Here is a 20,632-nt window from a genome sequence, read left to right as displayed (position 1 = left end):
TTAGTAGGCACCTACTTTTGAGGTTGGAATTGATATGTGTTGCTGGGGCAAAGTAGAAGGAATCCCGAATGCCATTTAACCAGTGCCATAATGAATCTGTGGATGCTGAATGCTGTCACTGTATGTGGCTATGCTTCATTTTGACAAGTGGTTCTTTTCCCCCCTCCACGGAGACAGTATGCAAATACATTCAGCTGGGGGGATGGGGGTGCCAGGACAGATGAAGTCTGCTCCCTAATTCGCTGACAAGAAAGGATAAGGCTAAAAAGAATTATTGGGCCAATGATAGAGAAAGCTTTATTCTGCAGTTAACCTGTGCTATACTCTCAACTTGATAAGTACAAAAAAATTGACAAGACATTGGCCCAGAAATTCGGGTCTCCACGGGTGAGTACGCACGGGGTACTCACCCGTAAGCCCAATGGAAGTGCCGGTTTCGTGCATGCACTGCGCATGCGCGGGAAACCGGCACTTCCGTTCCTCTGAAAGCAGAGGTTCAGAGGTCGAACGCGTGCGCGGGGGAGGCTGCGCGTCAAACTTACATTTTTTTTTACAGGTTTTTCCATGAGGGTAAGTCTGCAGAATTTAGAAATGTAAAAAGCAGGCATAAGGCCTGCTTTTTACAAGGTAAATGTAAGAAGTCACACAACACCAGGTTATAGTCCAACAGCTTTATTTGAAATCACAAGCTTTCGGAGCGCTGCTCCTTCTTCAGGTGAAGTGGAGAAATGCATAAAGACACAGCTTATATAGTCAGAGAATCATGTCAGATGTTTACAGGTAACCTTTCCAACTGCCATTTATCACACCTCGGCAGAGAGATAATCACAGCAGTCAAAGGTGTGAATGGTGTCCAAACAGGTCAGTCAGGGAAACATTACATCAAAGAACAATGAGGTGGGGTCACAAGGGGTCAAATACAAGGTACAAGGTAAGTGGTGAATTAATTAAAATTAAAACATTTTTTCCACAGGTTTATTATTTTTAAATACTTTAAAGCAAGGTAAGTTTATTTTTAGCCCTGTTAGAAAATAAAATTATTTTTTCAAAAATTTAAATTATTGTTTAAAATAGTTATTTCATGTAATTTATAGTTTATTTAAAAAATGTGATGTTTTTTAACATTTATTTGAAGGTTTAGTGCTATTTTGGGGCCGTAGTATTTATAAGTCTTGACAGCACTTCCTGTCAAGACTTATGAATGGAGCATTCCCTGCTCCGATTAGCTGCCCATGGCCCACGTGATCCCAGGGGATGCTTCGAACTAACTGCGCCCCAGGGATACGCAAGCACTGCGTGCCGGCAGCTGGACCAGACCCTGGATCGGAATCCCATGGGCCCTACAGCTCAACTGCCGGCGCGCAAGGTAAGTGCAGGTCGGGGGCTTACACCCGCGGGAAGCCTCCGACCCGAATTTCTGGGCCATTAAAAATTAGCTGGCAAAAGGAGGTGGGCATACTACTGCCCCCCTCCTCCCTCCACTCAGAGATGGCATGTCCTACCATACCCTGCACTTTCACCAGCAGTGTGGCTTAGAACTGACAAAACACAGAATGAATTAAGTGGCTTTTAAATGTCTGATCCACTAACTGAGTGACAGGAACTCTACAGCCTATACCTAGTAAAAAAAAGTTTAATTTAAAGTAGTTTTCCAGATGACCATTTTCCAAACCATTCACTAGCTTATATACCTCTAATAAGATCACCTCTCAGACACCACGTGGGGAATTTCAACCCCAAGGACAGGGGTGGGGGGAGGTAGTACATAAGAACATAAGAATTAGGAGCAGGAGTAGACCATACGGCCCTTCGAGCCTGCTCCGCCATTCATTAAAGTTATGGCTGATCTTCAACTTAACTGCACTTTCCCACCCGATCCCCATGTCCCTTGATTTCCCTAGAGTCCAAAAATCAATCTATCTCAGCTTTGAATATACACAATGACTCAGCATCCATGACCTTTCAGTAGAGAATTCCAATGATTCACAACCTTCCGTGTGAAGAAATTCCTCCTCATCTCAGTCCTAAATGGCCGACCCCTTATCCTGAGACTATGCCCCCTAGTTCTAGACACTCCAGCCAGGGGAAACGACCCCTCAGCATCTACCCTGTCAATACCCCTCAGAATCTTAGATGTTTCAGTGGCATCACCTCTCATTCTTCTAAACTCCAGAGAGTATAGGCCCAGTCTACTCAATCTCTCCTCATAGGACAACCCTCTCATCCCAGGCATCAATCTAGTGAACCTTTGTTGCACCACCTCTTGTATGTCCTTCCTTAGATAAGGAGACCAAAACTGTGCAGAGTACGCCAGGTGTGGTCTCACCAAAGCCCTGTACAATTGTAGTAAAACTTCCTTACTCTTGTACTCCAACCCCCTTGCAATAAAGGCCAAAATGCCATTTGCCTTCCTAATTTCTTGCTGTACCTGCATGCTAACTCTCTGTATTTCCTGCACAGGGACACCTAAACCTCTCTGAACATCAATATTTAATAGTTTCTCACCATTTAAAAAATATTGTTTTTCTATTCTTCCTACCAAAGTGAATAACCTCACATTTCCCCACATTATAATCCATCTGGCACCTTATTGCCCACTCACTTAACCTGTATATATCTCTTTGTGTCCGCCTCACAGCTTACTTTCACTCCAAGCTTTGTAGCGTCAGCAAACTTGGATACATTGCCCTCGGTCCTTTCATCTAAGTCATTAATATAGATTGTAAATAGCTGAGGCCCAAGCACTGATCCTTGCAGCCTGCCAACTAGTTACAGCCTGCCAACCAGAAAATGACCCGTTTATCCCTACTCTCTGTTTTCTGTCCGCTAACCAATTCTCTATCCATGCTACTATATTACCCCTAGCCTTTATCTTGCGTAGCAACCTTTTATGTGGCACCTTATCAAATATCTTTTGGAAATCCAAGTATACTATATCCACTGGTTTCCCTTTATCAACCCTGCTAGTTACATGCTCAAAAAGTGTGAATACATTTGTTATACATGATTTCCCTTTCATAAAACCATGTTGACTCTGCCTAAGTGCCCTGTTACCACTTCCTTAATAATGGATTCCAGCATTTTCCCGATGACTGATGTCAGGCTAACTGGCCTGTAGTTCCCTGTTTTCTCTCTTCCTCCTTTCTTGAATAGCGGGGTTACATTTGCTACCTTCCAATCCACTGGGACCGTTCTAAAATCTAGGGAATTTTGGCAGCTCACAACCAATGCATCCACTCTCGCTACAGCCACCTCTTTTAGTACCCTAGGATGTCGGCCATCAGGTCCAGGGGATTTGTTGGCTTTTAGTCCCATTAGTTTCTCAAGTACTTTTTCTCTACTGATATTAATTCCTTTAAGTTCCTCACTCTTATTAGCCCCTTGATTCCCCACTATTTTTGGTATGCTTTTTGTGTCTTCTACTTTGTTTAAAGTCTCTGCCATTTCCTTATTCCCCATTATAATTTCACCTGTCTCAGCCTCTAATGGACCAATGCTTACTTTTGCTATTCTCTTCCTTTTTACATACTTGTAGAAGTTCTTACAATCTGTTTTTATATTTCTTGGTAGTTTACTCTCATTCTATTTTCTGCCTTTTTATCAATTTTTTGATCATCCTTTGATGGTTTGTAAAGCTCTCCCAATCCTCAGGCTTGCTACTATTCTTTGCAACATTAAAAGCCTCTTCTTTTAATCTAATACTATCCTTAACTTCTTTAGTTAGCCACAGATGGATCACTTTTCCCGTGGAGTTTTTATTTCTCAATGGAATGTATATTTGTTGAGAATTTTGGGATATTTCTTTAAATGTTTGCCACTGCTTATCTACCGTCATACCTTTTTATCTAATTTCCCGATCTACCATAGCCAACTCACCCCTAAAACCTATGTAATTGTCTTTATTTAAGTTTAAGACTCTCATTTCCGACTGAAGTATTTCACACTCAAACTCAATGTGAAATTTTAACATATTATGATCACTTTTCCCCAGAGGATCTTTTACTATGAGATTACTAACTAACCCTGTCTCATTACACAATACAAGATCTAAAATAGCTTGTTCCTTGGTTGGTGTCATGATGTATTGTTCTAGGAAACTGTCTCAAAAGCATTCCATGAACTTGTCTTCCAGACTACCTTTGCCAATTTGATTTGCCCAGTCTATATGAAGATTAAAGTCCCCCCATGATTATTGCATTACCTGTGTTACAAGCTCCTATTATTTGTTAATTAATACTCTGTCCAACAGTATAGCTACTGTTTGGGGACCTATGAACTACTCCCACCAGTGTTTCCTGCACCTTGTTATTTCTTATCTCCACCCATACTGATTCTACTTCCTGATCTTCCGAGCCAAGATCTTTTCTCACTACTGTACTTCTGTCATAATTTATTATCAGACTACCACCATCCCCCTTCTTTTCCATTCTGTCTGTCTTTTCAAAACATCAAGTACCCTGGAATAGGTGGGTTAAAATTTTTTTAAATGGGAAACCCGCCTCCAACTTTCACTTTAAATGGAGGTGGGTTGGGGGGGCGGGTGACTAACTTCTCCAGAGGAGGGTCGGTCATTAAAATGTTTTAATGAGGCTGCGTGCCTAAGATTTTATCTCTGTTCCAGATTTAACACTGGCAGGCTGGGTTTCCCGTGTCTCTGGAAACCTGGCAGCTGAAGGGAGGCGAGAATGGCTGGCTGGAACAGCACTGCTTGTGGGCCAAGAGGAGCACGAGTGCTTCCCCAGCTTACCTGCTTCCAACCCCGCGATCGGACCCTCCACCCTGTGATCGGAACCCCCCTCCGCAATCATAGAAGTTTACGGCACAGAAGGAGACCATTCGGCCCATCTTGTCTGTGCCAGCTGAAAAAGAGCTATCCAGCCTAATCCCACTTTCCAGCTCTTGGTCCATAGTGTAGGTTACAGCACTTCAAGTGCATATCCAAGTAATTTTTAAATGTGATGAGGGTTTCTGCCTCTACCACCCTTTCAAGTAGTGCGTTCCAGACCCTCACCAACCTCTGGGTAAAAAAATTTCCCCTCAACTCCCCTTTAATCCTTCTACCAATTACTTTAAATCTACACCCCTGGTTATTGACCTCTCTGCTAAGGGAATTAGGTTCATCCCTATCCACTCTATCTAGGCCCCTCATAATGTTATACACCTCTGTGGCGGAACCACCAGAGGATTACGGACAATTGTATATAATTCCTTTTACAGCAATGTAGTACAGCTGGGGGCTGCACCTTTAATGTATCTGTTAACTGTACTAGGGCTTCTTTCCTGTACTCCGCGTGATGACGTCATGCCGTCTGAGACGTGATCTCTCAACGGCAGGAAGAACATGATGACGTCATGACATCAGAGCTCGGAACCTTCTAGCAGTTGAGCTCGGAACCTTCTAGCAGTTGAGCTCGGAACCTTCTAGCAGTTGAGCTCGGAACCTGCTAGCAGTTGAGCTCGGAACCTGCTAGCAGCTGAGCTCGGAACCTTCTAGCAGTTTCCAGAGAGGCTTTCAAGCAGACCAGACCTATTTGCATTGTATCCTACAGTTTCCTGTACAGCTTCGTTTGTTCATTACATTTTATTGTTCTTGATTTTCTGAGTCGATCTCAATTCTTCGGCTAGGAACCCCAGTTCCTACATTAGCGACCCCGATTTCTTCGAACAATTTTCGTTGAAGTTACATCATGGACACGAACGCTGTCACCCTCAAACTGCCGCAATTTTGGGAGCAACAACCGGCCACGTGGTTTTTCCAGGCGGAAGCCCAATTTGCAATCCGGGGAGTAGCAGCGGATTCGACCCGTTATTATTACGTGGTCTCTGCCCTCGACAGCACCACGGCCTCATGGGTCGTCAGCCTCCTCGAGAGTCCATCGAACGATGGCAAGTATGAAGCTTTAAAAGCACGTTTACTGCAGATTTTCGGTCTGTCCAAGTCGGAGCGTGCTTGCAGACTTATCTCCATGCCCGGCCTCGGGGACTCAAAACCCTCAGAGCGCATGAGCCAAATGCTCACGCTTTTGGGCTTGGAATCGCAATGTTTTCTGTTCCGCGAGCTGTTTCTCTGTCAACTACCAGAGCCAGTACAGACGGCCTTGGCCAATTCCGCGATCACGGATTGTGCTGAACTCGCCGCGGAAGCAGATAAAATATTCACCGTCTCACAACAATCTTGTGCAGCCACGAGGCGCCCATCCCCCACAAGAGCGAATCCGACTCCTCCTCCTGTTGACTGGTATGCATACCACGCTCGTTTCAGCGCGAAGGCCAGAAATTGCCGTCCGTCCTGCAGTTTCTCACCAAAAAAAAAACCTACCTCAAACCAACGGTTTCTGAGAAGATCAATAAGGCCTAAGGGACGCGCTGGAGTTGCGATGGCCGTCGGGTCTGCAGGGAAACTCCTATACATTACAGACTCCCTGTCAGGGCGATGTTTTCTCTGTGATACTGGCTCCCAGTGCAGTATCCTACCAGCGTCAAAGCTAGATCTTCAATCCGGCGGTCAAGGTCCCCCCCTCGAGGCAGCCAATGGTGTGGCCATTCGCACGTTCGGAAAGCGTAGGGTCCAGTTGAGTTTTGACGGCCAACGTTTTGTTTGGGAGTTCATCACGGCGAAAGTCTCACAGGCCATCCTGGGGGCAGATTTCTTCTGCGCAAACGGGTTTCTCGTCGACGTCCAACACTGCCGGCTAATCAGTGCCTCCACCTTTCACTCGGTCCCCTGCCACCGAAGCACTGCGACGTCTTGGTCAGTTGCCTGTGCAGTCCCATCTCCAAATGAGTTCTCTCGTCTTCTCAGTGAGTTCCCTGAGCTCACCAGGCCCACATTTTCTTCTTCAGTCGCGAGGCACGGTGTGGCGCACCACATTACCACGACAGGATCCCCCGTTTATGCGAGAGCTCGAAGGCTGGAACCTGGTAAACTTGCGGCCGCCAAGGCGGAGTTCCATACAATGGAACGCCTGGGTATTATTCGACGTTCGAATCGTCCTTGGTCCTCGCCATTACACATTGTTCCTAAGCCGGGCGGCGGATGGCAACTATGCGGCGACTACAGACGCCTGAATGAGGCTACCACACTGGATCGGTACCCAATTCCTCACATTCAGGATTTTTCAGCCCATCTGGCAGGGAATTCCATCTTTTTCCAAAGTAGACCTCGTCCGAGGCTATCATCAAGTGCCTGTGCATCCTCAGGACGTCCCCAAAACTGCCGTCATCACACCTTTCGGGCTCTTTGAGTTCCTTTGTATGCCATTTGGGCTGAAGAATGCAGCACAAGCCTTCCAACGTCTCATGGATTCCGTGTTGCGCGATCTGCCATTCATCTTCGTCTACCTAGACAACATCCTTATTGCCAGTAACAGCACGAAAGAACACATTATGCACTTGCGTACCCTTTTATCTCGTCTCAGCCACCATGGCCTTATTATCAACCCGGCCAAGTGCCAGCTTGGGTTGCACAGCATTGATTTCCTGGGACACAGAATCACCTCAGAAGGCGCCGTCCCGCTGGCCACGAGGGTGGAAGCAGCCACCTCGTTCCCTCTTCCTCAGACCGTCAGGGCCCTCCAGGAATTTCTGGGAATGGTCAATTTTTATCATTGGTTCGTCCCCAAGGCGGCATTGTTGATGCAACCTTTGACCGAGGCCCTCAGAGGTAAATCGGGCAAAGACCCGATCGATTGGACACCCCAGATGGACCAGGCTTTCCTCGACACTAAGAACGCTTTGGCTGCTGCAACCATGTTGGCACATCCCCTTCCGGGCGCAACCATTGCCCTTACCACCGACGCATCTGATTATGCCATCGGGGCAGTACAGGAGCAGTGGGTCGACGGCACATGGCAACCACTGGCTTTCTTCAGCCGCCAATTGCGGAAGAACGAACGCAAGTATAGTACTTTTGATAGGGAGTTGTTGGCATTGTTTCTGGCCATCCGCCATTTTCGCTTCCTACTGGAAGAATGCCCATTCACGGCTTTTGTAGACCACAAGCCACTTACTTTTGCGATGGCCAAGACAGCGGAACCATGGTCGGCACGGCAACAACGTCAACTTACGTACATATCTGAATTTACAACCGACATACAACATGTCTCGGGCAAAGACAACCTGGTGGCGGATTGTCTCTCCCGCGCCCAGCTCCACGCAGTACACCTGGGAGTCGACTATGTTGGTTTGGCAAAAGAACAGAAGGCAGGCCCTGAAGTGCAGGCATACCAGACCGCACCTTCCAGCTTACAAGTGGCTGATGTCAGTTTCCAGGCCGCAGGGACCACACTCCTGTGTGACATCTCGATGGGCGTCCCACGTCCAATCGTTCCAGTCGAATGGCGCAGGAGAATTTTCGACACTATCCATGGGTTGTCACACCCTGGCATGAGAGCGTCACAACGACTCGTGGCAAAGAAATTCATCTGGAAGGGCATGCATCTCGACGTCCGTGACTGGACCAATACCTGCGTGAGTTGCCAGAAGTCCAAGATACAACGCCATGTTAAGGCCCCAGTCGCCACTTTTCCAGTTCCGGAGCGTCGATTCGACCATGTGCACGTGGACCTGGTTGGTCCTCTCCCTTCCTCTCGCTGGTACACTCAACTCCTCACCGTGGTAGACCGCACCACCAGGTGGCCAGAGGCAATTCCTTTGGTTGCCACCACAGCGGCAGACGTCTCCAGAGCCTTCATCTCGTCGTGGGTAGCTCGGTTCGGGGTACCGGCTGACATCTCCTCCGACCGGGGGCCTCAATTTACCTCTGAGCTTTGGAACACCGTAGCTCAAGGTTTGGGCACCAAGCTTCATCGTACCACCGCCTACCATCCACAGGCGAACGGTCTGTGTGAAAGATTCCACAGGTCCCTTAAAGCCGCACTGCGTGCTAGTCTCCGTGGGCCTAGTTGGGTGGACAGGCTCCCTTGGGTGCTGCTAGGTCTTCGCACGGCGCCTAAGGACGACCTGCATTCTTCTTCAGCAGAGCTGGTTTACGGCCAACCACTCAGCGTGCCTGGCGATTTTCTTCCTCCTTACACGGAACACTGGTCCCCAGCTCAGCAGCTCGTCAGCCACCAGGAAGCGGCTAGGAATTTCATCCCAGTGCCTACGTCGCATCATGACCTGCAGCACTCCCATGTCCCGGTGGATCTTAAGAGCGCAGAATACATGTTCATTCGGCAGGATGCTCGCAAAAACCCGCTCAAAACGCCTTACACAGGTCCGTTCTGCGTCATCTCATCAGGTGACAAGTCCTTCACAGTCGACGTCGGCGGTAAGCCTGACCACATCTCCATCGACCGGTTGAAACCGACGCATCTGGATCTGAGCGAACCAGTTGTGATGAAATATTCCATTCACCACTGCCTGTGACTGAGATCGGTTTCAGTGTCATTTCCCTTCCCCCAGACCTCATTGTATTGTGTACTGGAATGTGCTGTATTGTATACTGGAATGTGCTGGAATGTGCTGTGTGTAGGGCTCCGCCCATACCTGGCCCCGTTTGTAAGCTAGCTTCAGTCTGGCCTCAGTCTCCAGAAGGAAGACATCTCTCTCTCTTACGTGTTACTTTCTAAGTTAATAAAAGCCTTGTTTTTGTTCTGCTAACTTCGAGTCTCGGAATTATTGAGGCACATCAATTTTATTAACTTATTTTTCAACACTATGGATCAACTCCTGAAACCCGAACGTTTGGATTTGGATCAACATGCTCCGGACGCATCAGCACGCTTCGGACACTGGTTTGAGTGTATGGAATTCTTCCTGGACAATTCCGCAGCCGTCAAAGACGCTACGGACGCTGCGAGGATGAGACTCGGAATTCTGCGGAATTGGGTAAGCCACCGGGTTTACCCCCTCATCCAAGACGCCGAGACGTACCTGGCCGCCTGCGACATCTTAAAGGCGCATTACCAGCAGCCTACGAATGAGGTGTATGCTAGGCACCTGCTCGCTACCCGCGCACAGCGACCTGGGGAATCGGTGGAGGAGTTCCTAAGCACCCTGAAAATGCTTGGCAAAGACTGCAAGTGCCGAGATGTAAAAGCTGCAGTGTACACTGACGAGCTTGTTCGCAATGCCTTCATCACAGGCCTCAGCTCCACTTACATCCGGCAAAGACTGCTGGAAAAAACGGGGTTGGACCTGAAACAGGCTGCGGACACCGCGCGATCCCTGGATGTGGCCCAGAGAAACTCAGACGCCTACTCTTCAGCCCGCGCCGTCCACGCCGCCACGTGTGCACCGAGGGCGCCGCCATCTTGGAAGGCATCTTCCCCGCCCGACAGCCCGACACCGGCTGGGCCCCGCTCTCCCCCCAGAAGCCCTACGACAGCCGCGACGCGTCAGGGACCCAGCTGCTACTTCTGCGGGCAGCCAAAGCACACCAGAAACCTGTGCCCGGCGAAAGGCACCACCTGCTTTAAGTGCGGTAAGAAGGGGCACTTCGGGAAGGTGTGCAGAGGGAACCCCGCCGGAAAACCAACCGCCGGAAAACCCGCCACCGCCGCGTGTGCGCCGTGGGAGCGGCCATCTTGGACGCCATCTTGCCCGACCTCGTGGGGTCCGCCATCTTGTGAGCAGACAGCGTGGACGCCATCTTGTATCGATCAGGGCCCTACAGTGGCATCGGTCACAGTGGACCAGACCAGGCCGCACCCGCTATCCAGATCAATGGTGGACATCGAGGTAAACGGGTGCCGGGTTAAATGCTTAATTGACAGTGGAAGCACGGAGAGCTTTATCCACCCAGAACTGGCACAACAACTCTCCCTAAAGGTGGTCCCTACTCAGGGTACCATCTCTATGGCTGATAAAACCCAGACATCGACCATTCTGGGTTACTGCACGGTACAATTGTGCGTTAACGGAACTGTATATGATAATTTTAAAGTATTAATCATGAAGAACCTATGTGCGAGCGTGATCTTGGGCCTGGATTTCCAGTGCAACCACCAAAGCATCACGCTCAAGTACGGTGGGTCCCAGCCGCCCCTCACAGTGTGCGGTCTGGCTACCCTGAAGGTAAAGCCGCCTTCGCTATTCGCGAACCTTACCCCTAACTGCCGGCCAATAGCGACCAAAAGCAGGAGGTACAGCTGGGAGGACAGGCGGTTTATCGCGACCGAGGTAGACAGGCTCCTGAAAGAGCGCATTATTGAACGCAGCAACAGCCCGTGGCGCGCCCAAGTGGTAGTGGTAAGGGGTAGCAAGAAGAAACGGATGGTGATCGACTATAGTCAAACGATCAACAGGTACACCCTACTAGACGCCTACCCGCTACCCCGCATATCAGAAATGGTGAACCAAATCGCCCAATACCGGGTGTTCTCCACCATCGACCTCAAGTCAGCGTACCACCAGGTCCCTATCAGACCAGAGGACCGCCCGTACACCGCCTTCGAGGCGAACGGACGCCTCTACCAATTCCTCAGAGTCCCCTTTGGGGTGACGAATGGGGTCTCGGTCTTCCAGAGGGAGATGGACCGCATGGTCGATGACCACCACTTGCAGGCAACCTTCCCCTACCTCGACAACGTCACCATCTGCGGTCACAACCAGCAGGATCACGACTCGAACCTCGAGAGGTTCCTGAAAACCGCACAAAAACTCAACCTCACCTACAACGGGGACAAGTGCGTTTACAACACCACGCGCCTCTGCATACTAGGCAGCGTGGTGGAGAATGGGGAAATCGGGCCAGACCCCGACCGATTGCGCCCCCTATGGGAGCTGCCCCTGCCCAACACTCCCAAAGCCCTGAAAAGGTGCCTGGGGTTATTTTCTTATTATTCCCAATGGGTCCCCAACTACTCCGACAAAGCCCGCCCCCTCTTGAAAGCATCCTCTTTCCCGCTCTCTGCTGAGGCCCACGCCGCCTTCAAAAGCATTAAGCAGGATATTGAGCGGGCCACGCTACAGGCAGTGGACGAGAACACTCCATTTCAAGTGGAAAGTGATGCGTCTGACTTCGCCTTGGCGGCCACCCTCAACCAGGCGGGGTGGCCCGTAGCTTTCTTCTCGAGGACCCTCCAAGGGCCCGAGATCAGACACTCCTCCGTGGAAAAGGAGGCCCAAGCCATCGTGGAGGCAGTGCGCCACTGGCGCCACTACCTAGCCGGCAAACGCTTCACCCTACTTACCGACCAGCGGTCGGTAGCGTTTATGTTCAATAATAAACAGAGGGGGAAGATTAAAAATGATAAGATTCTTAGGTGGCGGATCGAGCTCTCCACCTTCGAGTACGACATCATTTACCGGCCAGGGGCCCTTAACGAATCCCCTGACGCCCTCTCACGAGGGATGTGTGCCAGCACCACCGGGGATCGGCTACAGACCCTCCACAACGACCTCTGCCACCCAGGGGTCACGCGGCTGTTCCACTTCATAAAGTCCCGTAACTTACCCTACTCGATTGAGGAAGTTCGGTCCCTGACCAGGAACTGCCGCACTTGCGCTGAGTGCAAGCCTCGGTTCTACCGCCCAGATAGAGCCCACTTAATCAAAGCTACACGGCCCTTTGAGCGGCTCAGCTTAGATTTCAAGGGCCCCCTCCCGTCCGTCGACCGCAATGTTTACTTCCTGAACATTGTGGACGAATACTCCCGGTTCCCATTCGCCTTCCCCTGCCCAGACATGACCAGCGCCACGGTCATTAAATGCCTCAACAGCCTGTTCTGCCTGTTCGGTATGCCGAGCTACATCCATACGGATAGGGGGGCGTCCTTCATGAGTGAAGAGCTACGCCAGTACATGCTGTCCAAGGGGATCGCCACGAGCCGTACCACCAGCTACAACCCCCGGGGTAACGGCCAAGTGGAGCGAGAGAACGGGACAGTATGGAAAGCAGTCACTCTAGCTCTAAGGACCAAGGGCCTCCCTATCTCCCACTGGCAGGAAGTCCTCTCGGATGTGCTCCATTCGATACGGTCGCTATTGTGTACTGCCACTAATACCACGCCTCATGAACGAATGTTTGCCTTTCCCCGGAAATCCACCTCAGGCGTATCCATGCTGTCATGGCTCTCCACCCCAGGTCCGGTACTCGTGCGAAGGCATGTGAGGGGCCACAAGACGGACCCTCTCGTGGAGCCAGTACAGCTACTCCACGCCAACCCCCAATACGCATATGTCCGGCACGCCGACGGAAGGGAGGACACCGTGTCCATAAAAGACGTCGCCCCAGCCGGCATCGACAACAACCACGGCAATAGCGGCAACGACGATCACAGCAACTCTTACCCACCCACTACTCTTTCATCACCCCCGGAAGAACACCGACCAACGGCACCCCCACCAACTACCCCTCCAACAACCCTGGCGGCACCCCCGGCAGAGACCCAGGAGGCTACCGGGGACACCCAGCCGACACCCGCGGCACCGCAACAGCCACGTCGGTCGCAGAGGACTATCAAACCCCCGAACAGACTAAATCTATAGAAGGGGTGAATGTGATGAAATATTCCATTCACCACTGCCTGTGACTGAGATCGGTTTCAGTGTCATTTCCCTTCCCCCAGACCTCATTGTATTGTGTACTGGAATGTGCTGTATTGTACACTGGAATGTGCTGGAATGTGCTGTGTGTAGGGCTCCGCCCATACCTGGCCCCGTTTGTAAGCTAGCTTCAGTCTGGCCTCAGTCTCCAGAAGGAAGACATCTCTCTCTCTTACGTGTTACTTTCTAAGTTAATAAAAGCTTTGTTTTTGTTCTGCTAACTTCGAGTCTCGGAATTATTGAGGCACATCACCAGTCGTCACCGCTCAGCCGCCTCGTCGTGGTCGTCCACCGTCGACTGCCGGTCCAGTACAGCCACAGTCATCCGCCGAGTCGCCAGTGCCCGCCTCACCGGGTCGACCACAGCCGGCCTCCTCTTCTCCTCCACCTGCGGCGTCATCCCAACCACAGCCAACGGCCAGTTCGTCTTCTAGCGTTCCATTCCAGCTGCCGGGGTATCGCAGTCGGTCGGACAGACTCGTTAGACCCCCTTCTCGCCTTACCTTCTCTATTAAAAGCAATTCTGGGGGGGCGCATGTGGCGGAACCACCAGAGGATTAGGGACAATTGTATATAATTCCTTTTACAGCAATGTGGTACAGCTGGGGGCTGCACCTTTAATGTATCTGTTAACTGTACTAGGGCTTCTTTCCTCTACTCCGCGTGATGACGTCATGCCGTTCATCACGTGATCTCTCAATGGCGGGAAGAACGTCATGACGTCAGAGCTCAGAACCTTCTAGCAGTTGAGCTCGGAACCTTCTAGCAGTTGAGCTCGGAACCTGCTAGCAGTTGAGCTCGGAACCTGCTAGCAGTTGAGCTCGGAACCTTCTAGCAGTTTCCAGAGAGGCTTTCAAGCAGACCAGACCTATTTGCATTGTATCCTACAGTTTCCTGTACAGCTTCGTTTGTTCATTAAATTTTATTGGTTTTGATTTTCTGAGTCGATCTCAATTCTTCGGCTAGGAACCCCAGTTCCTACACCTCAATTAAGTCTCCCTTCAGCCTTTTCTGTTCCAAAGAAAACAACCCCAGACTATCCAATCTTTCCTCATAGCCAAAATTTTCCAGTCCTGGCAACATCCTCGTAAATCTCCTCTGTACCCTCTCTAGTGCAATCACATCTTTCCTGTAACGTGATGACCAGAACTATACGCATTACTCCAGCTGCCCCTTGATGTCCAACTCCCCCCGCCGAAGTCTGGCTCCCCTCCCGAAATCCAAAGCCCCCCTCGATGTCAAACTCCCCCCCCAATATCTGACACCTTCTCCCCCCCCGATGTCCGACTCCCCCCCCCCCCCCAATGTCCAACTTCCTCCTCCTCCTCAATGTCCGACCCTAGGCTGTGGCCTAGTGCTGCAGGCCTACCCACACAACAGCCAGCCTCTCACTCTGGCTGGCTCCGGATGGGAAACAGATTAAAAACATTTAAAAGATGTCCTGCTATTCAATTTGGAAGGACTTCTGGGAAACTCGTACTTCTGGGTTTCCTGGTCAGTTAACCTCCACCCTGCTTCCTCCCTGTTATTATCGGGGCCCTTCTTTACAGGCTGAAAAACCCATGTGTCTCTAGTCTTTTCTCATTTTCAAGGTCTAATGTGTAGCTACCTCACTGACCTGTCTAATACTATTTATTCACCTTAAAAAAAAAATGCCCTCCCTCTGTCAGCCCTTGCATGTTCCTATACATTACTCTCTGAGGCTATGACCCTTCCACAGTAAAGATATCTAAAAGCCTCCATCTTAATTTTACTTCTGTCAGATACTGCCCTTCCTTATTTCTCTCATTTGTCCTCTTAATGACACTTACAGTGCATCCACCAGACATGTATTAAATTTTATGGGGGTGAAACTGAACTTCGGCAGGGGCACAAAATGGGTGGGAGCGGATTGACTGCCTGTTATGCACACTACCCAGATTTTCTTTCTATTGAAGCCTTGGTTTATCATCTCATCATTAGCTGGCATTCAGTGTAACACACATGTAGGGCATATATACAGCACCCGCTCACCAAAGGAGGTTACATATTGTGGTGGATGTGTGGGGTGGTAGGCTGTGGGAGTTATTGGGAAAGCAGCCATTAGTGCCCCTTTGTGAGAGGGCCGAACAAAAAAAAAAGTAACTTTTTCTCTTCGGGTTTCCAGCCCACGATCCAGGTGGACATCACTTCCGCCAATTGATCTGCCCATTGGTTAGTAGGCCAGGATGTATGGAACTTCCGGCATTGGGCCTCGCTCAATCTTGCACCAATGGGCTTGCTTTGGATATGTGGAGTGTCAACCCCTTTCAAGGCCCACAAAATCCCTGACGTAAGGCTGGATCTTGGCCTATTTTGCAGCCTTTCCACTACACACCTGCCAGAGTTATGGTGGGAATGCACGGGAAGGTCCATGGATTTTTGGCCCCAAGGTCTTCAGACCCTGGTCTCAATAAATTGATAATTTTAGCCAAAGAGACTTGTAAGTGTTCTATCTTTCTAGTCTCATACTCCATGATCTTTCCTGATCTCAGCAATCTTTTTTTGCCAGCTTCTAGAATTTGTCACAATTGCAGCAAAATCTTTTTTGACACCTTGAGCACCTTTTTGATGGTCTTCGAATAAGTCATTTTGCTGTTTCCCCGCACCCTAAATCTAATCTGTCCAGTATCTCCCAGTTCTGCCTTGAGGAATGTCATCAGCACCAGCTCAAATTTGATGCACACCAGAGACATACTGGTACCGATTTTAACTAACCAAAATCGATATTAATGGGGTTGGCAGACTTGGCGTTCATTAATGCTGATGCTCTGGCCACTGCCATTTTCATAGTGGCCTTCCCATGGGTGGCCAGAGTGCCTGACTGTTCCAGGTGGTACAACAACAACTTGCAATTATACAGAATGAAAGAAAGATAGACTTGCATTTATATAGCGCATTTCACAACCACCGAACGTCTCCAAGCACTTTACAGCCAATGCTGTACTTCTTGAAGTGTAGTCACTTGTGCCTTTAACGTAGTAAAATGTCCCAAGGCGCTTCACGGGAGCATTATCAAACAAAATTTGACTCTGAGCCACATAAAGAGATATTAGGACAGGCGACCAAAAGCTTAGTCAATGAGGTAGGTTTTAAGGAGTGTCTTAAAGGAGGAGGGAGCGGTAGAGAGGCGGGAGGTTTAGGGAGGGAGTTCCAGAGCTCAGGGTCTAGGTAGCTGATGACAGGCCTACTAATGGTGGAGCGATTAAAATTGGGGATCAACAAGAGGCCAGAAGTGGAGGAGTGCAGATATCAGAGAGTTGTAGGGTTGGAGGAGATTACAGAGGTAGAGAGGGGCGAGACCATGGAGGGATTTGAAAACAAGGATGAGAATTTTGAAATTGAGGCGTTGCTTAACCGGGAGCCAATGTAGGTCAGCGAGCACAGGGGAGATGGGCGAACGGGACTTGGTGCGATTTAAGATATGGGTAGGAGAGTTTTGGATGAGCTCAAGTTTACAGAGGGTGCAATGTGGAAGGGCAGTCAGGAGAGCACTGGAATAGTTGAGTCTAGAGGTAAAAAGGCATGAATTAAGGTTTCAGCAGCAGAGGAGCTGTGCCGGAGCAATGTTACCGAGGTGGAAGTAGGCGGTCTTGGTGATTGAGAGGATATGGTGTCAGAAGCTCACCACAGGGTTAAATAAGGCGCCAAGGTTTCGAACGGTCTGGTTCAGTCTCAGACAGTGGTCAGGGAGAGGGATGGGGTTGATGGTTAGGGAACAGAGTTTGTGGTGGGGACCAAAGACAATTGCTTTGGTCTTCCCAATATTTAGCTGGAGGAAATTTCTGCTCATCCAATACTGGATGTCAGACAAGCAGTGTGACAAATCAGAGGCAGGGTCGAGAGAGGTGGTGGTGAGGCAGAGCTGGGTGTTGTCAGCGTATCTGACGAACCTGATGTGATATTTTCAGGTGATGTCACCAAGGGGCATCATGTAGATGAGAAATTGAAGGGGGCCAAGGATAAATCCTTTGGTGGGGCAGGAAGGGGAGGACTCCAGAGTTAACAGTGAGGGAGCAGGAAGAGAAGCCATTGCAGGTGTTAAGTGTTTCTCTGGCTATGACTGGATAGATTGGAATGGAATCGGGCGAGTGCAGTTCCACCAAGCTGGACGACGGAGGAGAGGCGTTGGAGGAGGATGGTGTGGTCAATCATGTCAGAGGCTGGCAAGAGGTTGAGAAGGACGAGGAGGGATAGTTTACCATGGTCACAGTCACATATGGGCTGAATTTTCTGTGGTGGTAACGGGCGCGATCGGTGGCGGGTCGGGTGGGAGTGTTGCTTTTTTTGGACAGCGGTTCGGGAACCCGGTGTCAACTCGCTCCCACGCGCCTTTCCTACAGGCGTATCTGTTCGCGTGGAGCCAACCCCACCTGCAGCGGCGGGGGACCCAATTGAAATCATTATGAGGTACTTTACAGGCCTTTAAGAGCCTTTCCGCTCCCCCCCCCCCCCCCACTTTTAAAATTTCCCTGCATGACCGTGTGAGTCACACAGCTCAGGAACCAGTCTGTCAACCTGAGGCCTGAGTTCCGTAGCCATTGCTCCAGCTGATTACTTGACAGCATGGAAAACAAACCAAAATAAAAACATGTTGATTACATCAGCTAACAGATTGATGGAGATTCTGTACTACTTGAAAAGCTACTGGCAAATGTTAATTTTTCACTGGCCATTCTTGGCTGTTGCCTTTCAACTGAATAGTAATTGTAGTGAATTGATCTGCACGATAAAGAATGACATCTACCATTTCATAAGAACATAAGAAGTAGGAGCAGGAGTAGGCCATACGGCCCCTCGGGCCTGCTCCGCCATTCAATAGGATCATGGCTGATCCGAACCGAACCTAGACTCGCGTCCACTTCCCTGCCCGCTCCCCGTAACCCCTAATTCCCTTATCAGCTAGGAAACTGTCTATCTCCGTTTTAAATTTATTTAATGTCGCAGCTTCCACAGCTATCTGAGGTAGCAAATTCCATAGATTTACTACCCTCTGAGTGAAGAAGTTTCTCCTCATCTCAGTTTTGAAAGGGCAGCCCCTTATTCTAAGATTATGCCCCCTAGTTCTAGTCTCACCCATCAGTGGAAACATCCTCCCCGCATCCACCCGATCAAGCCCCCTCACAATCTTATATGTTTTGAATAAATTTCAACAAATTTTTGTGTTGTTCCTGGTCGCATTTTTCTCACAGTATATTGTGATTGTCCAGTTACACATTAAATCAAGTCATCAACCATAACAATTTAATTCTCATCACTCAGTCCACTGGTTCAATTTGCTTTGAGTCCCTGAATATGACTAATTTAATTTTTCAGTTTGAGACTTTAGGGTGAATTTCTGCGGAGTTTCTCTCACTTGTCCATTGTTAACTTCAATGGAAGAGCATCAGAAATCCCAGAAACACATTGTAAGCACCAATTATACTGTCAGGGATTCCGCAGCTCTTCTGCTGAACTTGCGTAAGATTACATTTAAAATCTGCTTAATTTTATATATGACCTATACACACACATCTTTTATTTGTACCAGTTACTGATACAAAAGTCTATAGATTTGTGACTAAAGCACCAATAACTTCACAATTAATGTACATTTTTAATTATGTTCTTGATCGTATTTGTACATGGCATTATATTACTTAATGATAATTTCATTTAAATATTTCTTTGTCACTCATTTTATTATATGATTGTACACCCACTATGTTGAATTGAACTTAAAATTTAACGTGGCCAGGGTCCTTTTAAGGATCCCAGCTTAAAACACGTCATGAGTGACGTCACCAGACCTGCTCCATCTAATTGGGCCAGACTAAAAGCCGACAAATCCCCTGGACCCGACAGCCTACATCCCAGGGTTCTAAAAGAGGTGGCTGAAGAGATAGTGGCTGCATTGGCTTTGATCTTCCAAAATTCCCTAGATTCTGGAATGGTCCCAGGGGATTGGAAGGTCGCAAATGTAACACCGCTATTCAAGAAAGGAGGGAGAGAGAAAACAGGGAACTACAGGCCAGTTAGCCTGACATCAGTCATCGGGAAAATGCTGGAATCCATTGTTAAGGAAGTGGTATCAAGTCACTTAGAAAATCATAACATGATTAGGCAGAGTCAACATGGTTTTATGAAAGGGAAATCGTGTTTGACAAATTTATTAGAGCTTTTTGAGGATGTAACTAGTAGGGTAGATAAAGGGGAACCAGTGGATGTAGTATATTTGGATTTCCAAAAAGCAGTCGATAAGGTGCCACATAAAAGATTATTACACAAGATTAGGGCTCATGGGGTTGGGGGTAATATAATAGCATGGGTAGAGGATTGGTTAACGGACAGAAAACAGAGAGTAGGGATAAACGGATTTTTTCAGGTTGGCAGGCTGTAACTAGTGGGGTGCCGCAAGAATCAGTGTTGGGGCCTCAGCTATTTACAATCTATCTTAATGACCTAGATGAAGGGACCGAGTGTAATGTATCCAAGTTTGCTGACGATACACGTCTAAGTGGGACAGTAAGCTGTGAGGAGAACACAAAGGGCTGGATTTTGTCAATGGAGGCGACTTGGAGGCGGGACTGCTGCTTGTCGTGTAAATGTCCCGCCTCCATCTTCGCCTGACCATTCAAAGGGATTTTCCTCTGATTGAGCTTGTTAAGCCCGCCCTGCAGGCTCAGCAAGCTAATTAGGGAAGAAGTCACTGACAGATCACATCAATGTCAGATGTGCTATCTGTCAAGACTTCTTGAAAGAAGAAGAAATGACAGCGTTTGACAGCTCTGTGAAGCTGTCAAACACTGCTATTCTCTTTAGTTTGATTCATTTTTGCGATGAGAACTGAAAAAACATTGTAAAAATGTAAATTTCAGATGTCTGATGGATCAGAGGGTCCTTCAGCCACTACCTGAAATTGACAAGGTGGATGTCCGCTCTCCCGATCCAGCGCGGCTAAAGGCTACAGAAGTAAAAAAAGGTAAGTGAACACTTTTTTAAACTTACCACTCACCTTGCATACTTACCACTCCACACTTGCACCCATCACTCACCTCTACACCTTATTTCCAGGTGCCTCCGACTGCCGCAGATGACCTCCACGTCTCCTCCAACCCGGCGGGGTTCTCTGAGGTCGGGAAGC

The 20,632-nt window shown here is 48.9% G+C and overlaps 1 protein-coding gene across 1 annotated transcript in view; it reads right to left on the bottom strand.

Moving 5' to 3' along the window:
* LOC147111791 (E3 ubiquitin-protein ligase SH3RF3-like) overlaps positions 1-20,632 on the bottom strand; it is a 442,366-nt gene that overhangs the window by 6,811 nt on the left and 414,923 nt on the right. The window lies entirely within an intron of this gene.

This window comes from Somniosus microcephalus, chromosome 10, assembly GCF_052327205.1.
Source record: "Somniosus microcephalus isolate GS21.2 chromosome 10, FLI_Smic_1.0, whole genome shotgun sequence".
Lineage (NCBI taxonomy): Eukaryota > Metazoa > Chordata > Chondrichthyes > Squaliformes > Somniosidae > Somniosus > Somniosus microcephalus.
This window is presented reverse-complemented; position numbering and strand designations above follow the sequence as displayed.